General features: G+C 39.8%; 1 protein-coding gene across 1 annotated transcript in view; it reads left to right on the forward strand.

Moving 5' to 3' along the window:
- Window positions 1-405: 405 nt before the first annotated feature.
- Window positions 406-21716, forward strand: part of emp2.S (epithelial membrane protein 2 S homeolog) — a 29407-nt gene continuing 8096 nt past the window's right edge. Inside the window, exon 1 of the mRNA XM_018239075.2 lies at window positions 406-731. The gene's annotated coding sequence lies outside the window, so the exon portion shown is untranslated. The remainder of the gene's footprint in view (window positions 732-21716) is intronic.

Consider the following 21716-nt stretch of genomic DNA (forward strand, 5'->3'; position numbering starts at 1 on the left):
AGAGACGAGGAGAACAGATGTTGAGTGAGGAGAGGGAGAAAATTAGTACTGAGAGTGGGCCCCTGGCCTAAGATTAATTGGTGGGCCCCTGGTCTAGGGTGTTTGGGTGGGCCCCTGGTGTCCCAGTCTGACACTGCAGGTTACAATTTATAATTAAACTAAAAAGGTTTGTGAATGAAAACCTGGGCAGAAGCAACAGCTAACTAAAGACCTAAAGATCATGGGAAGCAAAGGGAAAGTATGGCAACCCTATAATGCAGGAGCAGTTCCCCTTCAGATGAGCATGCCCTTCAATCTCAGCTCCCAAATCCTTACGTTTGTGGACTGTGTGCTGGAATAAAAAGAAAACAGGAGAAGTCAGGAGTTGGAGAGTGGGTGGAGCTTGGCATCAGGGCTGGGTACTAACCCCACATTACACACACTTATAAAAAGTCAGTGCATTTTTCGAATTCGAAAAGTGTTTTGGGGGTGGGAAAGCTCCCCTTTCAAATGTGTGTGTGTTTTTACTTGATTTGTATAGACAGAGTGGATTCTATTTCAGTCCCCACCCAGACTGCTTGTGACTCCTATGAGAGAAGGGGAGGGCACTGGAGTGCTGTGAGACTGCTCCAAAACAAGTGGCAGCTTGATAGCGCGCAGGCACACACACTTGCACCCAAACTGCTACACCTCCCTCTACTCATCTGCTTCTCTGCCCCTCGGCCTGGATCAGACCCTGCCTTCAAAATCATGTAAGTACCGCTTCCCTCATTGCTTTGCCTTGTGAGGGGGGAAAGATGCACTGAGGGCTTCCCACCTTGTGCCACCCACGCTGTGTTACAGGGAAATAGGTAGCGGTGTCGTTGTGGAAAGCAGTTGCTGCACGATGCTGGTGGGATGCAGCAGGCGCGCCTAAAAACTTGGCAATGGGAAAGTTTTGCTGCGCACATGCATATTATCTACTACACAACACACACAGATGTCCCTCCGCTTCTGTACTCTTTTGGTTGGCTGTAGTGCGGCGGCCGTGCCACTGTGAGGTACTTGGGTAGAGCCTGGGTATGAGCTAAAGCGCGCCATTCCACATAAACGATTTCTTTTGGCATCAGGAGTTTGTTTATATGTTTTTTTGGGATTATTCCAGGCATTATTTCCATAGGGATGCTAAAGCTAGTACGTGTGCACGCTTACCTACCTTCTAACCCCCCCCCCCCCTGCTAAGGGAGTGGTGTTTCCCTTGTGCGGAATGTGCCTCGGGATGCTTGGCCACTGCGCCTCAAACCCGGGGAGCCGAACTACATTCTTCCCTCTCATTAACCCATTCAGCCCCGGGCTGCCATCTGAGTCAAGAGTCCAGAGAGTTGTGACTCAGATAATGTACCAGCTGGTGGTCTCTTGTTGGTTTCAGTGATGCGCAACGCCCATTCAGTGCTAAATGCGACATTGTTTATAGAAAACTGCAAATGTTGACAGTAGTCACGCATTGTTTATCTATCAGATCATATGTGTTAGCACGCAGACAAACGTCAAATTCAAGTTTCAGTAAACACTTGCACTTTGTCCTACCTTTGGTTTTTTGCTATATACAGTAGAACCCCCATCTTACATTCCCTCATTTTAAGTTTCCCCTCATTTTACATTGTTGTTTTTTAGTCCCCCCTATACATTATGCATAATACACTTCCTCTGATTTCACATTTTTCCTGGACTTTACGCCAATTCTGGTCCCCTGAAAAAAAGTAAAATGGGGGTTCTACTGTAAATAAAAGGATAATAATAATGGCTGCTGAATACTTAGAGCTGCCATTAGGGGTTCCAAACAACCGTCATAGAACCGTGCAGTGCAAAGCAGCAGTTATTACAATGGTTAGAAACCCCCTAACACTACACAAAGTTGCCAACGGACTGTAGAAGCCGAGCAACAGGAGCTCCAGTAGTAGCACTGGGCTTGTGTGTTCTGTTGAGAAGGACCCACTTTGCCTCTTTCAGTTGTAATCTGTATGTTGCATCTATACATTCTTCTGTTGTACATCCCTGCCGAATATGTCCGTGCTTTATAGATTCGTGTTAGGGCAATAACACACAGTGCTACTTATCAGATGAAATTTTATAGTGGCTACACAATACTGAAAACACTTAAATCACATAATCTCTCACAAATGCTAATGAAGGAAGGCTTTTTTGAGCAATTGTGAGAATGTGAGTGTTTTAGCTGGGGCAATAATCAGTATATAATACACAAAAACCATGAATATCCTGTAAATTTTATCCTTATAAACAGCGACTAGTCATTTTTGTCACATGACGCACTAAAAATTGTGTATTATAATAAATAAAGTACCCCTTGTTGGAAAATATGAGATCATTAGAAGTTCCATGACCTGTATAAAAGCACTTGGCCTATGGCCTCGTTTTCATATGGTCCTGAAACTCCTCTGTGACTTATAATATCCTTATATTTTACAATATGGGGTACTTTATTCACTATATAATAATGGGAATAATAGCACAGCAGTACCTGTAGTATCAGCAGGGATGGTAGCAAAGCCATACCTGTAGTAGTACTGGGGATAATAGCACAGCAGTACCTATAGTAGCAGAAGAGTAGGGACTAGCCTATGGCTTGAAACTGCAAATGTGAGGTAGCAGGTAAAGTTACAGTAGGGCAAAATTGGTAATACAATTTTACCTATTTGAACTTTTCTATAATGTTGGTAAAGCTGTCCCACCCAGTGCTGTATTTCAGTTCAGTGCCACCATAGGTACCAGACTTTTAACAGCCTGCAAGAGCGGTGCATATGCAGTACAGTTTGGATTTAGTCAAGCGTCTTCTGGCTTTCAAGGGAAATAGTGTTATATAGATACTATATTGGCTCTGAGAATCTCATCATGCAGGGGTGGAAAAGTAAATGGAGAAGATAGTAATGAGGTGATAGGATTCAACAGTGTGGAAAAGGGTTGAAAAATAAAGTGGGAGGGTTGCGGGGGCAATTTGGGACACTCCCTCTGATTTATAGTTAAATGTAGCTAGAGTAGATTAGTAGCGTAGGATGTGTTTCAAGTTTAAAACCTATGTGTTATAAACATTTCGCCAGAGTTTTAATTTGTGATTGGAGATATATTGTTGTCATCAAAGGGAGGTTACCAGAGATGCAAGATTTTAGTAAATACAATGTATTATCTTATATACTGTAGCCTCTGCTCATTACAGAGACAGTTCATCACTATGCGCATACTTGTCTGTTGGCTTTCAGGGAATTACAATTTATATATAAAAGTGGCATCTTAAAACGCCACCTGGTACAGTAGCAATATAAAGTATTGTATATAAATGCAAAGACACGCTGGCATATATATATAAAACTAATGAATGAAAAGCCGTATGAGCTGGATTTATTGATGACAAGCAGTTGTAGCTATCCTGGCTCTGCACTGTGTTGGTTGCACTTAGCTTTCTTGTTCAGACAAGTTAAGAAATATTTGGAGGAATGGATCATGTGAATAGTAGTCACAGCTTCACTTTACAGGTATTACTGGAATCCTCAAAAATGCCAAAATGCTTGTATTTCATTTGGGGTTGGCTCATTTCTTAACTGGAGACAGGCTTAGAAAGCCATTAATGAAGCAAATCTTTTATATCCTGTAGCACATTGTTCTTGCATCTAATTAGGCATGCACCAAATCCGGGATTCTTACGTATTCACCTGAACCAAACCTGAACCCTTGAAGCCTCGTGACTCTTTCATTCTGGAATAATGAGCATAACACAATGAATGCAGGTTATGGGGGGGATTTTTTCTTAATTTTTTTCAAATTTGAATGTACAAATTTGGATTCATATTCAGTATTTGTCGAAACCTTTTGTGAACGTTTTTTTTGCATTCGACTGAATCCAAAGCTGGGCATCCCTTCATCTGAAGAATATTTTATTATACTGAAATAGTCTGGCGTCGTTAAGTTTGGAAAGTGTTCCAGTGTCAAATTAGCATGGATGGATGCTTCAAGCTGCAATTCCACAATAGCTGGAGTGCCACATGTTACCTATCCCTGCCCTAGTGACTCTATTAAATATGGGTGGACCCAACTGTAAGCATGATTGTGATCCAAAATAAACAACAGGAATGCAGTATATATGGTCCTGGTATAAAATACGTCGTAAATGGAGATGTGCATGGATTTTTCTCCCTGTGGATCTCATCCAGTGGATTCATTGCAGAAGCATTTTATTTTTGTTTTTCTTTACATTAGCCCCATTTTTTGTTTCCTGGAGTTTTAACATCTGGTTAAAGGAATGCAGGACATACCTTATTTCATGTGAGCCCATGGGAAAGCCTAATAAGACAATAAAAATATAACAAAATAACAAACTGTATTATTCCTGGTCATTTGGGGGTCTACATTTTCAAGATGCGCTTCTCCAAACTGTTAAGGTCACTGATTCTCATTGAACAGTGCAGGATTCATTTTCTAGAAACTTGTTATCCAGAAAGCTCCAACTTCTGGAAGATCATCTCCCATAAAGTCCATGCAAAGGAAATAATTCCCTTTTTTTGTGATTTCAGCAATTTTTGAATGATCCTGAAAACTCTAGGTCTCGTGCATTCTGGGTAATAAGATGAACAGAAAATGTTGCAAACAGAGGTTTGCAATAAAACAAGTAAAGCAATTAGTGAACTTTGCAATGATATAATAAATAATGTCACTGATCTCTTAAGCTCTGTATATTCAATCAGACATGTCTTTATGTATTTCTGTGTACTCGCAAAAATTTCTAGTTTCCTGTGTTTCAAGAATGCATGCTTTCATATATTTGTGCGAATCCATAGACACCAATGATCCTTGTGTTTTATGGCATTCCCGCCCACACAAGGGTTAAGAAAACAACACAGCAAATTGTGTGGTTAAGACACACCCATATTCATAACCCTTTCTATATAGCATAAAGGCCTGTATCACACTTTTCATACACTATAGAGGTACAGAATCTATTATCTGGAATGTTTGGGTCATGGGGTATTTTGCTTAAGAGATCTTTCTGTAATTTGAATATCTCAAGGGATCCCATACCTGTTCTTTAAATTGCTACTGTTTCGCTTATAATGATATTGTATCTATAGGGTAAAATACTGTTTTACTACAACCAATAACAATTAATTTTACACAAAGGGAATTACAATCACAATTACAAGTGTCTTGTCTTGTTGGCCTTGTTTACACTGCCAAAGAACTCCATGGGGATTACACAAGTGACATTATCAATGTGAAGGCAGGATCTCACAATGAAGTTATGAATGGGAGGACAGGATTTTCACTGAAGTTATGAATGAGAAGGAGGCACCTTGCAATGAAGTTATGGATGGGAAGACAGGATTTTCACTAAAGTTATGAATGGGAAGGTAGGACCTTGCAATTCAGTTATAGTTGGATAGGCAGGATTTTCACTAACAATATGAATGGGAAGGTAAGACCTTGCAATGAAGTAATGGATGGGAAGGCAGCACTTTGCAATGAAGTTATGAATGAAAAGGAGGGACCTTGCAATGAAGTTATGAATGGGATGTCAGCATTTTGCACTCAAGTTATGAGTGGGAAGGAAGGACCTTGTAATGAAGTTATGGTTGGGAAGGCAGCACTTTGCAATAAAGTTATGAATGAGAAGGATGGACCTTGCAATGAAGTTATGGATGGGAAGACAGGATTTTTCAGTGAAGTTATGAATGGGAAGGCTGGACGTTGCCCTGGGGTTATGAATGGAAAGGCAAGACAGCTCACTGCATCCCATGCACTCATTAGATGGAATGGAATTTTATCGCAGTATGATTTGGCACACATTCAAATACGAGGATTGATTCCCAGGCTTATTCAGCAAAACATTAGGATTCCCTGAGTCCAGAAAATATTTATCAACTTCAGTATAGGATTTAAACAGAGCTGTCTTTAGGGGTGAATAAACAGGGATGACCAACCTGAGGTCTCTTTTTTTTGTCAGGCGCCGTAGAGTGAAAGTTAGATGAAAATAAAGTTAAGTCCTTGGACCATGCCTCCCTGTGTTTGGAAGGGGCAACCTGAGCATCTAAGTATGTTATATAACCTAGTGGAGGAGTTCAGACTTCAGACCCTAGAGAAGTTTCACAAGGTCATGCAATGGCAGATGGAGAAATGAGAGACGTTACATACAATTCCATCTCAGTTCTTTTCAAATCTCCTGTGCACTTCTGGTGGTGCAGTGCAAATTGCAGGTGCACAATAGTTGCCATATCTGCTACTGGGTGCAGTGCTCAGGAAGAGAGAATTAAAGGGGTTGTTCACCCTCCAAACACGTTTTCAGTTAAGTAGTTTTTCAGATTATTCACCAGAAATAAAGACTTTTTTCAATTGCTTTCCATTTTTTATCTGTTTTTCCAAAATTCAAGTTTTTAAAGGGATCCTGTCATCAGTTAAAAGTGCTACTCTAGCAGAATTCTGCACTGAAATCCATTTCTCAAAAGAGCAAACTGATTTTTTGATATTCAATTTTGAAATCTGACATGGGGCTAGACATTTTGTCAATTTCCCAGCTGCCCCCAGTCATGTGTCTTGTGCCTGCACTTTAGGAGAGAAATGCTTTCTGGCAGGCTGCTGTTTTTCCTTCTCAATGTAACTGAATGTGTCTCAGTGAGACATGGGTTTTTACTATTGAGTGTTGTTCTTAGATCTACCAGACAGCTGTTATCTTGTGTTAGGGAGCTGTTATCTGGTTACCTTCCCATTGTTCTTTTGTTTGGCTGCTGGGGGGGAGGGAGGGGGGTGAAATCACTCTAACTTGCAGTACAGCAGTAAAGAGTGATTGAAGTTTATCAGAGCACAAGTCACATAACTTGGGGCAGCTGGGAAATTGACAATATGTAGGCCCATGTCAGATTTCAAAATTGAATATAAAAAAATCTCTTTGCTCCTTTGAGAAATGGATTAGTAGTAGCACTATTAACTGATTCATTTTGAAAAAAATTTTTTTTCCCATGACAGTATCCCTTTAATGACACTCCGGGATTCTGCTCAGCAGGGATAAAGATAAGGAATGCATCAATGTAGATGCACATTTATTAATGTGTATTTCGCACATAGGCACATATCCACTTACCTCTACTTACATGGTGGGTCCAACTTGCAATTCCCAACTCTGTCAACATATAGTCAATATACTGCTGAGCAGACAAAAGTCTTCAGATGTTTGTCCATCACCTTCACCATCTTTCTTTGCCCTTTTCAGTAATCCATGCCTCACCTTTTTGTGATTTCAGTTATATGCTCTTCAGAAACAGTTCCAATGTTCACTCATTTCAATGACAACTTTGTGTCGCCATGCAATCATTTTACACATTGCTTATTTAGAGCTGAAAGTTATGCAACACACTGAAATAGGTTTTAGCCCTGAATATACTCTGCATGCTATGGTACTACCGTAATTTGAAAGGGAGAGGGAAAATAGATCTGTAATTGCTGCTGTGTAATGTGAAACTGCTTATGTAATTGAATTCAAATTCGAATTGTGAATTATCTAAACTGGATTCAAGTTTTAATTCAAATTCATACTGGAGAGGTCCAGGGATCAATTTGGTGATGTTTGCAGCCTTCCTGACATTCAAATTTTTTCTCCAAAAAAAACTTGAATTCAATTCGAGTTTGTCCTAATCCAAATCAAATTAGATTTGAGTTTTCGGGTCGATTTCATTCGTCCGAGCTGAGAAAATTCAATTTTATTAATACATTACGATTGGTTGAATTTCGAGTATATGGGAGTTTATGCGAGTTTTTAAAAAACTCACATGAATTCAAAATGCGACCCCTTGATAAATGTGCCTCTATCCCACTATGGTTGGTATGTGGGTATCCATTGAACTATATGAGCAAGTTTGAGGCTTTTTTCAAAAATGTGGCCAAAATAATAAGCAAAAAGATAATTAAGTGGGTGTCAAATAAAGAATGTAAGATTCTAAAGTTGGACAAATGATTCTATTGTGGGGCCAATGTTCAGATCCTAATCTGATTCTATGCAGAGAGTTTCTGATTCAATTATGACACATTTCTTCCCATGTATGTTTTGGGCATGTATAGAGAATAATGCAATAGGCAGCAGGACTCCCATTGCATTTATAGTTAATCACACCGGTAGAATTCAGTCCATTTGAAACCATTGTTTTAGCTTCATACAATACCCAGTAAGGGTAGTGGCAGTTTTTGGAGCTTGGTTTCAAGTAGCCCCAGAAAACACAGCTGTCATCAATAGACTTGTACTGCAAAACAAACACTTGTGCCAGTACTTGTAAGGGCAGAGACACATGGTCAGATTCGGGGAGATTATTTGCCTGGCAACAAATCTCCTCTTCTTCGGAGTGACTAATCTCCCCGAACTGCCTTCCCGACGGCTAGAATGTTAATCGCCTTCGTTTTCCGAAGTCGCCCAAATTTCGTGAGGCAACTTCGGGTGACTTCGGAAAATTAAGCACTCCGAGTGCCATCCCACCGGCGATTTACATTCTAGCTGGCGGGAGATTAGTCGCCCTGAAGAAGAGGAGATTTATCACCGGGCGACTAATCTCCCCGGATCTGACCATTTGTCTCTGCCCTAAGGTGATAGAAATTTGCCTGTACCCTTTTCCAGTCAACTATCCCGACAGGTGATTTCATTGCAAGTCACTGGGAGGTGGTTTTGACATCACATTTTTAAACTACAGGTATGGAATCAGTTATCCAGAAACCTGTTATCCAGAAAGCTCCGAATTAATGAAAGGCCATCTCCCATAGACTCCATTTTATCCAAATAATCCAAATATTTTTTTATTGGGTTTATTTAATATTTACATAATTTTCTATAAACCGTAAGGTATGAACATCCAAATTATGGAAAGATCCGTTGAACATCCAAATTATGGAAAGATCCGTTATCCGTAAAACTCCAGGTCCCGAGCATTCTGGATAACAGGTCTATATTTAAGAATTCGGCCCATCTGGAGATCACAGCATCTATGGTCTCATGTGGACCTCACCTGATTTTCTAACTTGTTCTGTAGATATCTGGAGTCTGGCCCCATGCACAGGCCAGTTAGTAGATCTGGGGGCCACCAATATTAATATACATATATATATATTTTGCTACATGGTATTAGGAGTCAGAAATACCAGTGCAGAGAATGAAAACAGACAAGATGACACTACTTTTAATAACAATTACATTTACAAATGATGTCAGAACCACTGAAACATTTTTCTATAATGTAAAATTAGATTAATAGTTTTATTTTAATTATACAAAAAAAAAACAGTTTTAGGCCATCCATCCTATTCAACAGTGTTTTAGTACATTTGTTGTTAAGTCTCGGCTAAATCAAGTCAACAATATACAAATGCTGTCAGAGAATATTAGGAGAGAATAAGTTCATGGCTGGGATCTGCTCAGCCAAGGTCCACAGGGTTTATTTTGTTTCTCTTGACTCAGACTGTTATAAAGGAAAAGATGTCTGATAAACACATGGATCTAATCTGTTTCTCAGATGTTTTTGCATGGGGAAAAGAGGCACAATGAAAAACAATCACAGCTTTTTGTTGTTCCAACTCCTTTAGTTCACAGTTACAGAACTTTCTCAGAGAAGTCATGGTGTGTGGGAATCTTCTGTAAAGTGTTGGCCCAGAGAGCTAAATTAACAAGCTTTACTTGTAATGAGGCCTAGGATGCTAAACATACATCATTAGAAGTGCAAGGGCCATGGCACGTGTTGTGTTTTGTTTGGGTTATTTCTCAAAGAGGGAAAAAATTGACACTATGCCAACGCTCTAAAATTGTTTCCCATTAAAGATAATGGGAAATGCAGAACTCATGGTGCATGTGATCTCCCAAGCATACAGCAGACTAGGATTCCAGAAGATATTTCTTTATACAAAAAAGTGTAGAAACAGTACGAGCGGTGCACTAGAATAGAGCTGACGTGTGTCTAACTGATGTATAAGAGTGAAGACACATGGAGCTACTAGTAGCAGCTACATAATGCCAAAGAAATACCCTGCCATAACAATACTGAGTATTTCCTCTGCTAAAACGTAGTGTCACCTTCTGAACACTTTTTTCAGTTCAGTTGTTTTCAGATTGTTCTCCGGAAATAAAGACTTTTTTCAATTACTTTCCATTATTTATTTTTTACTGTTTTTCCAAAATCTAAGTTTAAAGTTGACTAATCTCCCCGAACGGCTACCCCGTCTTCCGCCGGCTATAATGAAAAAACGCCTGCGGCATGGCACATTCGGCACTTCGTTTTCCGGAAGTTGCCTCACGAGGAAACTTTGGGCGACTTCGGAATACGAAGCGCCGCGAGTGCCATGCCGCAGGCATTTTTTTTTTCATTATAGCCGGCTGAAGACGGGGAAGCTGTTCAGGAGATTAGTCGCCCCGAAGAAGAGGCGATTAGTCACCAGGCGACTAAATTTCCCCGAATCGCCAGGTGTGCCCTTACCCTTAAGCCAATTATCACTGTCTATTTTGTAGCTCTAGTGACTATACAGTAAAACAAACAGCCTTCACTACTCCAGAGATAAGTTATCTGCAGCATTGTATGTCTGGCACAAGGGAGCAAGACCTTTCCTTTCATCAGCCTCAAGCCATAAAACACAAAAAGATTTCTATCAATGCAGTGTTTATCCATGTGTCTGTTTACAACATTGGTCTGTATACAACATTGTCACTCTGTCTGCTCCCATTTAGCCCTGATTGCTGTGTTCAGCTCACTGGGTACCTCTGCCCCGAGACCCTACTAACACAATATTGGATAAACATTTTCTCCCTTTCATAAAAACATCCTTAATTTCCAGGGAAGAACAGAAAGATAAAGAACTAAATGAATACAAATAATACAAAGGTAATTGGATTTTCTGTCTTCAAGGTTCATTTTCAAGTGAACTAAAATGGAAAATAAACCATGCTTGTACAGATAGCTCTGGGATTTAGGGAGTCCACCACCCATGACCTGTATAAAAGAATTTGCCATAATTAGTGAATTATTCAATGATTTATATTCTGCTTACATTGTGCATTATTTCCTATATAAACTCAGTTATAATAAGATCTAACTAACTTTCAATACTGGTTATTTCCATAATTTGAATCACCATACCATACATTTAAATTTGAGGGGAAAAAAAACAAAAACGATAGCATTGTTTTGCCACAAAAATGGATTTATACAGCTTAAAGGAACAGTAACACAAAGAATTCAAAGTGTATTAAAGTAATGAAAATATAATATGCTGATTGTGCTACACTGGTACAAATGGTATGTTTGCTTCAGAAACACTATTATAGTTTATATAACAAGCTGCTGCGTAGCCATGGGGGCAGCCATTCAAAGCTGAAAAAGGCAAGGGATACACAGCAGAAAACAGATAAGCTCTGTAGTATACAATAGGATTGTGCAGTGCTTATCTGTTATCAACTGAGTATCCTGTGCTTGAATGGCTGCCCCCCATGGCTACACAGCAGCTTGTTATATAAACTATAGTTGTGTTTCTGAAGGAAACTTGTCAGTTTTATTACTGCAGGGTAACACTACAATATACTGTCATCCATTTAAAATATTTTCAGTTTTTGGTGTTACTGTTCCTTTAATCACCACCAAGTACAAGTTTAATTATTACAGCAATAAAGGAAAATGTGAAAAATAGACAGAAATGTCATTTCATAATTTCTGAGCATTCTTAATGTTGGGTTTCCAGAAAATATTATATTTCGTATTATCAGTTTTGTTGCATATAATAATGTTCTTTATCTCTGTGTGAGTGCTGTGCAATGTTGTTCTCATAGTGAACAGATTAGGGATGCAACCAATCCACTATTTTGGATTCGGCCGAACCCCCGAATCCTTCACGAAAGATTTGGCCGAATACCGAACTGAATCAAATTGTGATCAAATGGTGGTATTAGATGTCTGTGAAGCTCTTGGCCAGAATTCATTGTCTTAAAAACCCTTGGACAGCCACATCCATCCTAAGGAACCCTTGGCAGAAGATTCCACCGCAACAAAGAAGCTTTTGTTTATATAACTTATTATGTTCTGACGCAAACACACAGTCTTTACAATGCATCATATAGAAAACCCTTATTATTGTTGGTGTTGGCTACCCTGGCTGTGTTTATATTCCAGTTCTTGAGCTTCAGCCTAGGGTATTCTGTGCAGTATTGTGTACAAACAAGAAGAGGGTCTCGTCCTAAATCTCAAGGCGATACAATGAAGACAACAGAATAGTGTGCACATTTGTCAATGGTATTGCCTTTTTTGGCTCAGTATATTATAAGCTATGCTTATCTTTCTTGTTTTCTAAATCTCTCTTGCAAACATGGGGGTACTTGCAAGCAAGTAAAAGGTGATTGAAGATACCTTCCCCTCCAGGTATGGGAAAAGTTTGTCTTTGGAAATTTAGTTCACATTTTTACAACTGACTGCACCAAAATATGTATATATTGTATAAGAAGGGACTTCCAATGTTTGCACTCACTCTGTCAGCAGTCATGTAGTGGTCATTGGTGGAGCCCTTGAGTTTGATTCTGACCAAGAAGGAAATAGAATGGACAGAATGATGGGGATTTGAAGGGTCAAAGAACATAATTGCTCAGTGCTGAACACTGGCATCACTGTAACTCAACCAACTTCTTTTTGGGAAAATGGGAGTTTTAAATGTCAGTGGCACAAATACAAATATCCATACAAAAAGCTCTTTCATGAGGTCTTATCCATAATAAGGATGGCATTTACAGGAGACAGACATATGTACTAGACATGTATTTGGAGAATTCCTTTTTTTGTAGACTAGAATCTTAAAGGTCACAAATAGAGAGTGAAATGCACTGGCATTAAATTAGGATGAGGAAGAGTGGCAAAAGTTCTAGATTCGCTGGCAAATATTTTCGATGCTACGTCTTCTAGATCATGTAAATAATGGTATATACGACATAGTGGTTTTTAGTCTTTTAGATGTCTCACCGAATGGTATCAAACTGTGATGCCTTCTCCACCAGTACTGACTGGGCATATTGAACAACAGATTCATATTTGATATATACATATAATCTACAGTCTGGTCAATTCCCTATGGGACCAGACTGTAAATTATAACCTTATAAACAGCGCGTTCTGGCGTCAGAACGCGCCGTTTATAACTTAATGCGTCAGCAGTGGTCACTGCCGCACGCTACCTGCAGCTTATCTTCCTGCTTGTCTGCCGCACTTGTCACTTCCCCACGTCCTCTCTCTCCCTCTGCTGTTTCCATCGTCAGCGTGTCGCTCACTCTTCTGTCCCCCCTCCACCTCTGATCTCGCTCAGTCTGTGTGACGTCTCTCTCCCTCTTCCGCTCCCCCTCCAACCACTCCCTCTGCCCCTCCCACACACTTGAAAATAAAACCTGGCAAAAATGACAAAACCTGTTCAGGAGATTAGTCGCCCCGAAGAAGAGGCAAAACCTGGCAAAAATGCTGCAGCCCGTGAGCTTAACTCTTACAAAACAGCAACATCCCTTAGTTACATACCTTGTGCTTGTAAGGGCGGGGCAATTATGGATATTTACAGGCAGGTAAGCCAATGGCTAATCACGTGGGTGTGGATTTCGAGCAGCTGGATAAGATCAATTGGTGGATGCCTGTACTGAGGTAAGGTCTTCTAAGTGCAAAACAAGTAGATTGCACGTGCTGCGTGTCTGCTGTGTGTAGTGATGCATTACATGTGCCCCTAAACTGTGTGGCTCATGCGACATGATTTCTGGGGCATATCAACCTTGGATGCAGCTGGGTATAATGTCCCATGTTTTCTTATAACTGTAAGCCTGTTAGTTAATAATTGAATGAGCATTAGATATTGACTAATAGTACAGCAACAGGAACTTGCTTTTAGCAGAAAAGGGCTGCATTAGTTGTTGCTGAACTTCAATTTTCACCACATGGGATTTTCTTTCTATTCTTAAGCGTATAACTATATTGCAATACTAATCAAAATGTACCAGAAACAAGTAAACATCAGAAAAACAGAACAAGCATAAAGAATCCAAAGCCTGGGCCCTGCTCTTAACTGCCTACCCAGTTCCAGTCAGACTGAGCTCCCCATGCACCTCCTTTATGGAAGCTGCCACTACATTCTGGAAAACTCTGTTGTAGAAGGACAGATGAGAAGAAAAAATAGTGTAGGGTAACTTTTATTTTGTACAACAGCTGTTTTCCCTCATGAGGTAAACAAATCTTTTCCTCTGAGGGATGCCACTTTAGTTCAGCCACTGAAACTGAAGACTGAGACACCAGCAAAATAGACTAGTTGGCATTAAGTAAAAAGCAAACACATAAATCTTCAGGAAGTAAAAACTGAACTCCGAAACTTTAGATTATAATGAATAATGTACCCCCTACTTTAAATTTATAAAGATATTAATAGTCACCTCGGAGTTATGTGACCTGTATAAAAGCACTTGGCCTGCGGCCTCGTGCTTTTATATGGTCACATAACTCCTCGGTAACATAATATCTTTATAAATTACAGTAGGGGGTACATTATCCACTATATAATACACAAAAGCCATGAATATCCTGTAAATTATATCCTTATAAACGGTGACTAGTGATGCCATCAGTTATAAATGGTGACTAGTGATGCCATCCGTTATAAATGGTGAGTAGTGATGTCATTTTTGTCACATGACTCACTAAAACTTGTGTATTATTATAAATAAAGTACCCCTTTTTGGAAAATATAAGGATATTAGAAGTAACCTCGGAGTTCCTTGACCTGTTTAAAAGCACTCGGCCTGATCCATGGTCATGGAACTCCTCTGTTACTTATAATATCCTTATATTTTACAATAGGGGGTACTTTATTCACCATATATTTCATTATCACAAATAATAATATCAACTCTGTCTCCATCTCTGCTATTCATCACTGCACTATTACAAAATCTAATTTGGTGAGTATATCTGGGGGCTATAAAACTGGCAATGGGTAAAACAGCCGCTGGCCAGTTATTCATCAACATATTTAATCAAATAGTTCTGACCCCCTGCTTGCTGCAGGTTTATCTGTGTTGTGATAAGAAGACGGGGAAAGATACAACCCTTCACCTTTTGTGAACCAAGTGTAGAAAACCAGTTCCTAGAGACATCGTAAGACTGGTAAATCTGTTCTATCTAGGGTTGCCAGCTGGCTGGTAAAAATGATGGTTGATGCCAATATTATTAGTAGGGAAGAAAGATAAATATATAGGAAGGCCGGTATATTTTTCCAGAACCCTAGTTCTATCCCATCTATTTTCACAGCAGCAATACAACACAACTGCAGTATGGATAAAACTATATGTACTGTATGTATATATATATGTATTGTCTTATTTCAAACATCTTGCTAAAACAATGCATTTCAGTGCTGTGTGGCTGCGTTGTGGTGTACATGCTTATCCTATGGGGTGGTTCCCTTTAATGATATGTTGTATACTTGCCAGACAGGAATAGGTGCGTAATAAAAGGGGTAGTACGCCTTCACAAAACTTGTCGTTCAGGTACTACACCACAAACAATACCTTTTTTTTTTTTCTTTTTTTTTTTTAATTGACATCAATATTTTGTATCTTTTAGCGGTGGGCTGGGCTACTAATATAAAAATGACAGCTTATTGTGCCTGGCATGCATTTGCACCCGCACCCTTGCTACCTGTGTGTGAGTAGAACAGGAGCAGGTATGATATACATGTTTACAGACCATTAGACACCGGAGCTCTTTGTGCAACAGGTTATCCGAGATCCAGCATTTGGATGTGGGCAAGTTTTGGCATCTTTTTTACATGATTTTAGGCTATGACTGAGTCCAAGCTAGCTAAAGGGAAAGTGGGAAGACATTGCTTTAGGCATTCCTACCTACATGATTGCGTGAATGGTGCAAGGGTGGATACAGTGGTATAATTAGCTTGGTTCTTCCTAAAAGTATTCAATTCACACTTGCTACATTATCTTCCCAATAACAGTTTTTGGATGCAGAATTCATGCCCAAAATATATCTGGACAGCCACTTATTCACCTTGGGTGACTGTATTTTGATTGCTCTTGGTATATTGTGTGCAGTACTAATAGATAAAGCAGGCTGCTGAATAAGTGCACAGTTCCAAGGCTTCATGATATGACAGCTTAAAGGGGAACTATCGTGAAAGTGAAAATTTAATATAAGCTTCATCATCTGAAATGAGAAACTTTCTAGATACAATTAATTAAATATTCTGCTTTGTTTCTGAAATAATCTAGTTTATCTTCACTATTCCTCTCTCGGCATCTGCTTCTCTTCATTCTGTCTTTATGCAGCTATTGGGTGTCGGATAATAATTGACAGTTAGAGCCAATATATCTTATAAGGGGAGCTTCATTTTCCTATGTATTAGATCTCACTCAAATAACTGATTCCAGTACAAACAAAATCTAACAAAATAACTGCCTTTTGCACAAATCCCGCATGTAGAGAGACATGATGTCTGGTGATTTTTTAATAGCGTGACCTGTAATACATCTTCTAGGTAAAAAGGCCCCCTATAAGATATATTGGATCATTCATCTGACACCCAACTCCTGAATGAAGACTGAATGAAGAGAAACAGATGCTGAGAGAGGAATAGGGAAGATAAACTTGATCATTTCAGAAACTGTACAATATTTTTAATTGATTATATTTAGAAAACTTCAACTTCAGTATTCAGCTTATATTAAATTTTCATTTCTGCAATAGTTTCCCTTTAATTCTCCGAGCAGACAAGCCTTTACCCTCCCTGCCGAGGTAGAAGAACTGGATCACAGATACCCCCAGGCTTTACTCATGGCAGACGTGCACTCTCATGATTCACTGATGTAATATAATTAGACTTGTGCCCTTCCCTTTTCTCACATTTTCATATTTCGGAGGGGTGGGTTGGGTTATTATAATGCGTTTGACCTATAATAATAATTGACACCCACTGCATCCCATGTAAAAAATGCATATGTAGGTCTGGGTGTGTGATGTTTACATGCAACTCAATATCATTGGTAGATGTATAGTAACAGAGGTTTTGTGACATATAGGGGTTCCATTGGGGCACTGACTGAAAAGCAAATTCAATATATTTATTATGAAAAATGTAGTATGCATGGGTGTTGTGGGACAGCCCTGTGTTTCTCTGCATGCAGGCGCCACCTGCTTTGCTTACATGAATCCAAAAGGGATTGGCCCTGTAAGTAGCCCATAGCTAAAATGTAAAAGCTGATTCACCTGATTTTATCCTTTCCCTTGCCCAACTGGCTTAATGTCACAGCTGCAGGCTAAGTACACTTAAGAACTAGCCAAAGCAGTAAAACAGCTTTTCGTCTTCAACTTCACAAGCTGTTTTAACCTCCTCTTCTCATACCTGTTTATCAGAGCCGTGCCTTCCAGCTCATTGGGAGTAATAAGGGGTTAGTATATTGAAACATATGTGCATGTGTAGGCAGGGAATGTGATTGGTTTGCTTCAATGCCTGGAACCGAAGTTTCTTATTTTGGTGTAAAACTAGACATGTGACCTACCCCCTGATTAAATGGGCATCTTTAAAGTTGGATCATTGCATTATATAGGAGGATGTGTTCTTAAACTATTATGTTATAAACCGCAGAATAATAGAAGCTCATGCCTAACATAATATTTTTCTAAACCTTCTGTTTCTGTACCAAAAATATTACAAAGATTTCTGACATTTGTTTATTTAGTAATGGTAACTCCTTGTAAATCCACCCAGGCGCGTAGACTCAGCCTTGCCTCTGCTAGATACATTATGCCCTTTATGAATGGAAACCTTAGAAAAAGCCACATATTACCGTCAATTTCTGGAAACTTGAAAGTGCGCCAATATGCTGTCTAGAAAAAAAAATTCTGTTATTTTTAGCGTTCTATGCTAAAACTCATTTACCAGAAATGGTGTAATATAGAAAGTGCTACAAACAGAAATCTTTGCTTTACTGCTGCTTTGCCTCAGTCTATATACAGGACTGCCTCGCGAATTGGCACATTCTGCCAAAGCGACCCCCCCCAGCAATCAACCGGACTTCTTTGCAAAGTTGATGGTGACAGAGAATTGCCAAACGAATTACTGTGTGCATTGTCCCACTGTCCCACTACCATGTGCAGAGGGCGCTGTGTGATATTGCCATCACTGTTAATCCTTCATATAACCAACAGAGGGCGCTGTGTGATATTGCAGTCACTGTTAATCTTTCATATAACCAACAGAGGGCGCACTGTTATTCTTTCATATAACCAACAGATGGCACTGTGTGATATTGCAGTCACTGTTAATCTTTCATATAACCAACAGAGGGTGCACTGTTATTCTTTCATATAACCAAGAGATGGCACTGTGTGATTTTGCAGTCACTGTTATTCTTTCATATAACCAACAGAGGCCGCTGTGTGATATTGCAGTCACTGTTATTCTTTCATATAACCAACAGATGGCGCTGTGTGATATTGCAGTCAATGTTATTCTTTCATATAACCAACAGATGGCGCTGTGTGATATTGCAGTCACTGTTATTCTTTCATATAACCAACAGAGGGCATTGTGGGATATTGCAGTCTCTCCCCAAGTGAACTGTTGGTATAGGAATGATTAAAAGTGACTGCAATCTCAGCTATTGCCCGCTGACCCGAGTATAAGCCGAGGTAAGATAAATAGAGAAGAGCGATTCCGCACACCAGGCCGTTTTAGTTAAAATAGAAAATCTTTATTCGACCATGTTTAAAAATACACGCTATAGTTTCAGCTTGACGCGTTTCGGGCTCAGCTGCCCTTAATCATGCTTATGATTAAGGGCAGCTGAGCCCGAAACGCGTCAAGCTGAAACTATAGCGTGTATTTTTAAACATGGTCGAATAAAGATTTTCTATTTTAACTAAAACGGCCTGGTGTGCGGAATCGCTCTTCTCTATTTATCTTCACTCTCTACGGCGTGGGACGCCGAAGTTCCAGCACCCAGATCCGGATTCATTGTGCCCGGCTACCTTTGATCAACTTGCGGTGAGTCGGAGCGGTTTTGCTCTCTCTATAAGCCGAGGTAGACTTTTTCAGCACATTTTGGATGCTGAAAAACTCGGCTTATACTCGAGTACTATCTTTTCTGGAAAAGAACTTTCCAAGAAAGATCGTTCATTTCAATACACACATGTAGAACTGAATCGTCTGATATACAGACAGAAACAATCGAATTCTGTGTATCTGACGATTCAGCACTAACAATGGCCAATGTTCTGGTGCCTTCAATCAAATCCAAATTTTCCTGCCGGGGCCAATAGACAAGCCGACTGATATCCAATTCTTCTACTGATATCAGTCTACTAGTCTCCCACCAATACACGCACCGAAAATTCACTTTGTACGATATTATCTGTGAGTCTATGACCACCTTTAGTTTCAAATGAGTCCAAAAAATATGGGTTTTTAAAATTAAAACAATAGGCAGAATGTAACTTCATCACAAGTCGTATTTATTGTGCTAATTATTTACAGATGTGTTTTTAGGTGTGCATACTGTCCCTTTAAAAAAATAAATCTCTTGTAGAGACTTGTAGAAGGTGGGGCCGATTGCATGAATCTGATAGAAAGTCTGAGTGGCACAGACAAAGCAGGGTTCATAGTCTGTAACAGGGAGGCGCCAATGTGGTCAGTTATCACATCAAAAAAGCAACTCACAATCTTACTCCAACAAGAAAAAACCTCAGCAAGGATACGGTTAACCTTTTTACTAATGCTCATTGTGAGCCAAACAGCAAAACAACCTTGGCTTCTTTATCTTTTTTATTAAATACTTATCTATTTGGAATCAATGGAATTATTTGTGCAAGTCCACATAGCAACTAAAAAGGAATTTTATTACTTGTCACAAGATGTTGTTCTGCTGCATACCAAATCCAGAAGTAGAGCTCTGCTGCCACCTATTGGTGTTATGTGTTAATTCACATGTAGTAACATTACAAATCCAAATGTATCCGTACTAGTGATGTGCAATCCGTACTAGCGATGTGCAGTCCGTACTAGTGATGTGCAGTCTTTCCGTACTAGCGATGAGCAAGCCGTACTAGTGATGTTCAATCCGTACTAGTGATGTTCAAATCCGTACTAGCGATGTGCAGTCCGTACTAGTGATGTGCAGTCTGTCCGTACTAGCGATGAGCAAGCCGTACTAGTGATGTTCAATCCGTACTAGTGATGTTCAATCCATACTAGCAGTCCGTACTAGCGATGTGCAGTCCGTACTAGCGATGTGCAGTCCGTACTAGCGATGTGCAGTCCGTACTAGCGATGAGCAAGCCGTACTAGTGATGTTCAATCCGTACTAGTGATGTTCAATCCGTACTAGTGATGTTCAATCCGTACTAGTGATGTTCAATCCGTACTAGTGATGTTCAATCCGTACTAGTGATGTTCAATCCGTACTAGCGATGTGCAGTCTGTCCGTACTAGCGATGAGCAAGCCATACTAGTGATGTTCAATCCGTACTAGTGATGTTCAATCCGTACTAGTGATGTGCAGTCCGTACTAGCGATGTGCAGTCTGTCCGTACTAGCAATGAGCAAGCCGTACTAGTGATGTTCAATCCGTACTAGTGATGTTCAATCCGTACTAGCGATGTGCAGTCCGTACTAGCGATGTGCAGTCTGTCCGTTCTAGCGACGAGCAATCCGTACTAGTGATGTGCAATCCGTACTAGTGATGTGCAATCCGTACTAGTGATGTGCCATCCGTACTAGTGTTGTGCCATCCGTACTAGTGATGTGCAATCCGTACTAGTGATGTGCAATCCGTACTAGTGATGTGCAATCCGTACTAGTGGTGTGCAAACCGTACTAGTGATGTGCAATCCGTAGTAGTGATGTGCAATCCGTACTAGTGATGTGCAAGCCGTAATCCGGTTACAGAATAACATGGGATCAGAGGGCCCGGTTTACAAAAGATGACATACTAAAGGTGTAACTATATTTATAAAGCACTGCAAGGTTACATGGCACTCCACAAAGTTAAAATCATCTTATTCTATTTATAATAAACCATATCATCACAAATGTTTCTTTTCAAAAGAGACTCACCACGTGAACGAGGAGGCCCAGGTGCTCTGCCCCAGGCCTTCAGCATAAGGGAGCGAACATCAACGTATTGTTTGTAGGGGAGGCACTCAAAGAGCAGTCCTCCAGGCAGTAGTAGTAAAAAAAGGTCTTTATTAGAGTACAAGTGTGGATAACAGCCTTACGCGTTTCGTGTTCTCACAACACTTAATGATAGGCTATGATTAAGTGTTCTGAGAACACGAAACGTGTAAGGTTGTTATCCACACTTGTACTCTAATAAAGACCTTTTTTTTACTACTACTGCCTTGAGTGCCTACCTTATAATAAACCATGTCAAAGAGATTATAGATCGATCTCTTATTTCAGTATGTACTCTGATGTCAGTTACATGTTATTTCATATAAGAAGTTACATTGGGCACCAGCTGTCCTGCCAGAACCTGGGGGGCTCAGGGATGTCACAATGCTGCAAAATATGTTGGCGATATATAAATACACGTTAATAATAATAATGGGCCAGTGTTTCCTTGCCCAGTCATGTTTCACAGCTTGCAGATTGTATTTAGATGCATATGAAACACTTTCATTTTTTATGGTAATACTGTTCCTTTAATGCTTATACTACAA

Source organism: Xenopus laevis, chromosome 9_10S (assembly GCF_017654675.1).
Source record: "Xenopus laevis strain J_2021 chromosome 9_10S, Xenopus_laevis_v10.1, whole genome shotgun sequence".
NCBI lineage: Eukaryota > Metazoa > Chordata > Amphibia > Anura > Pipidae > Xenopus > Xenopus laevis.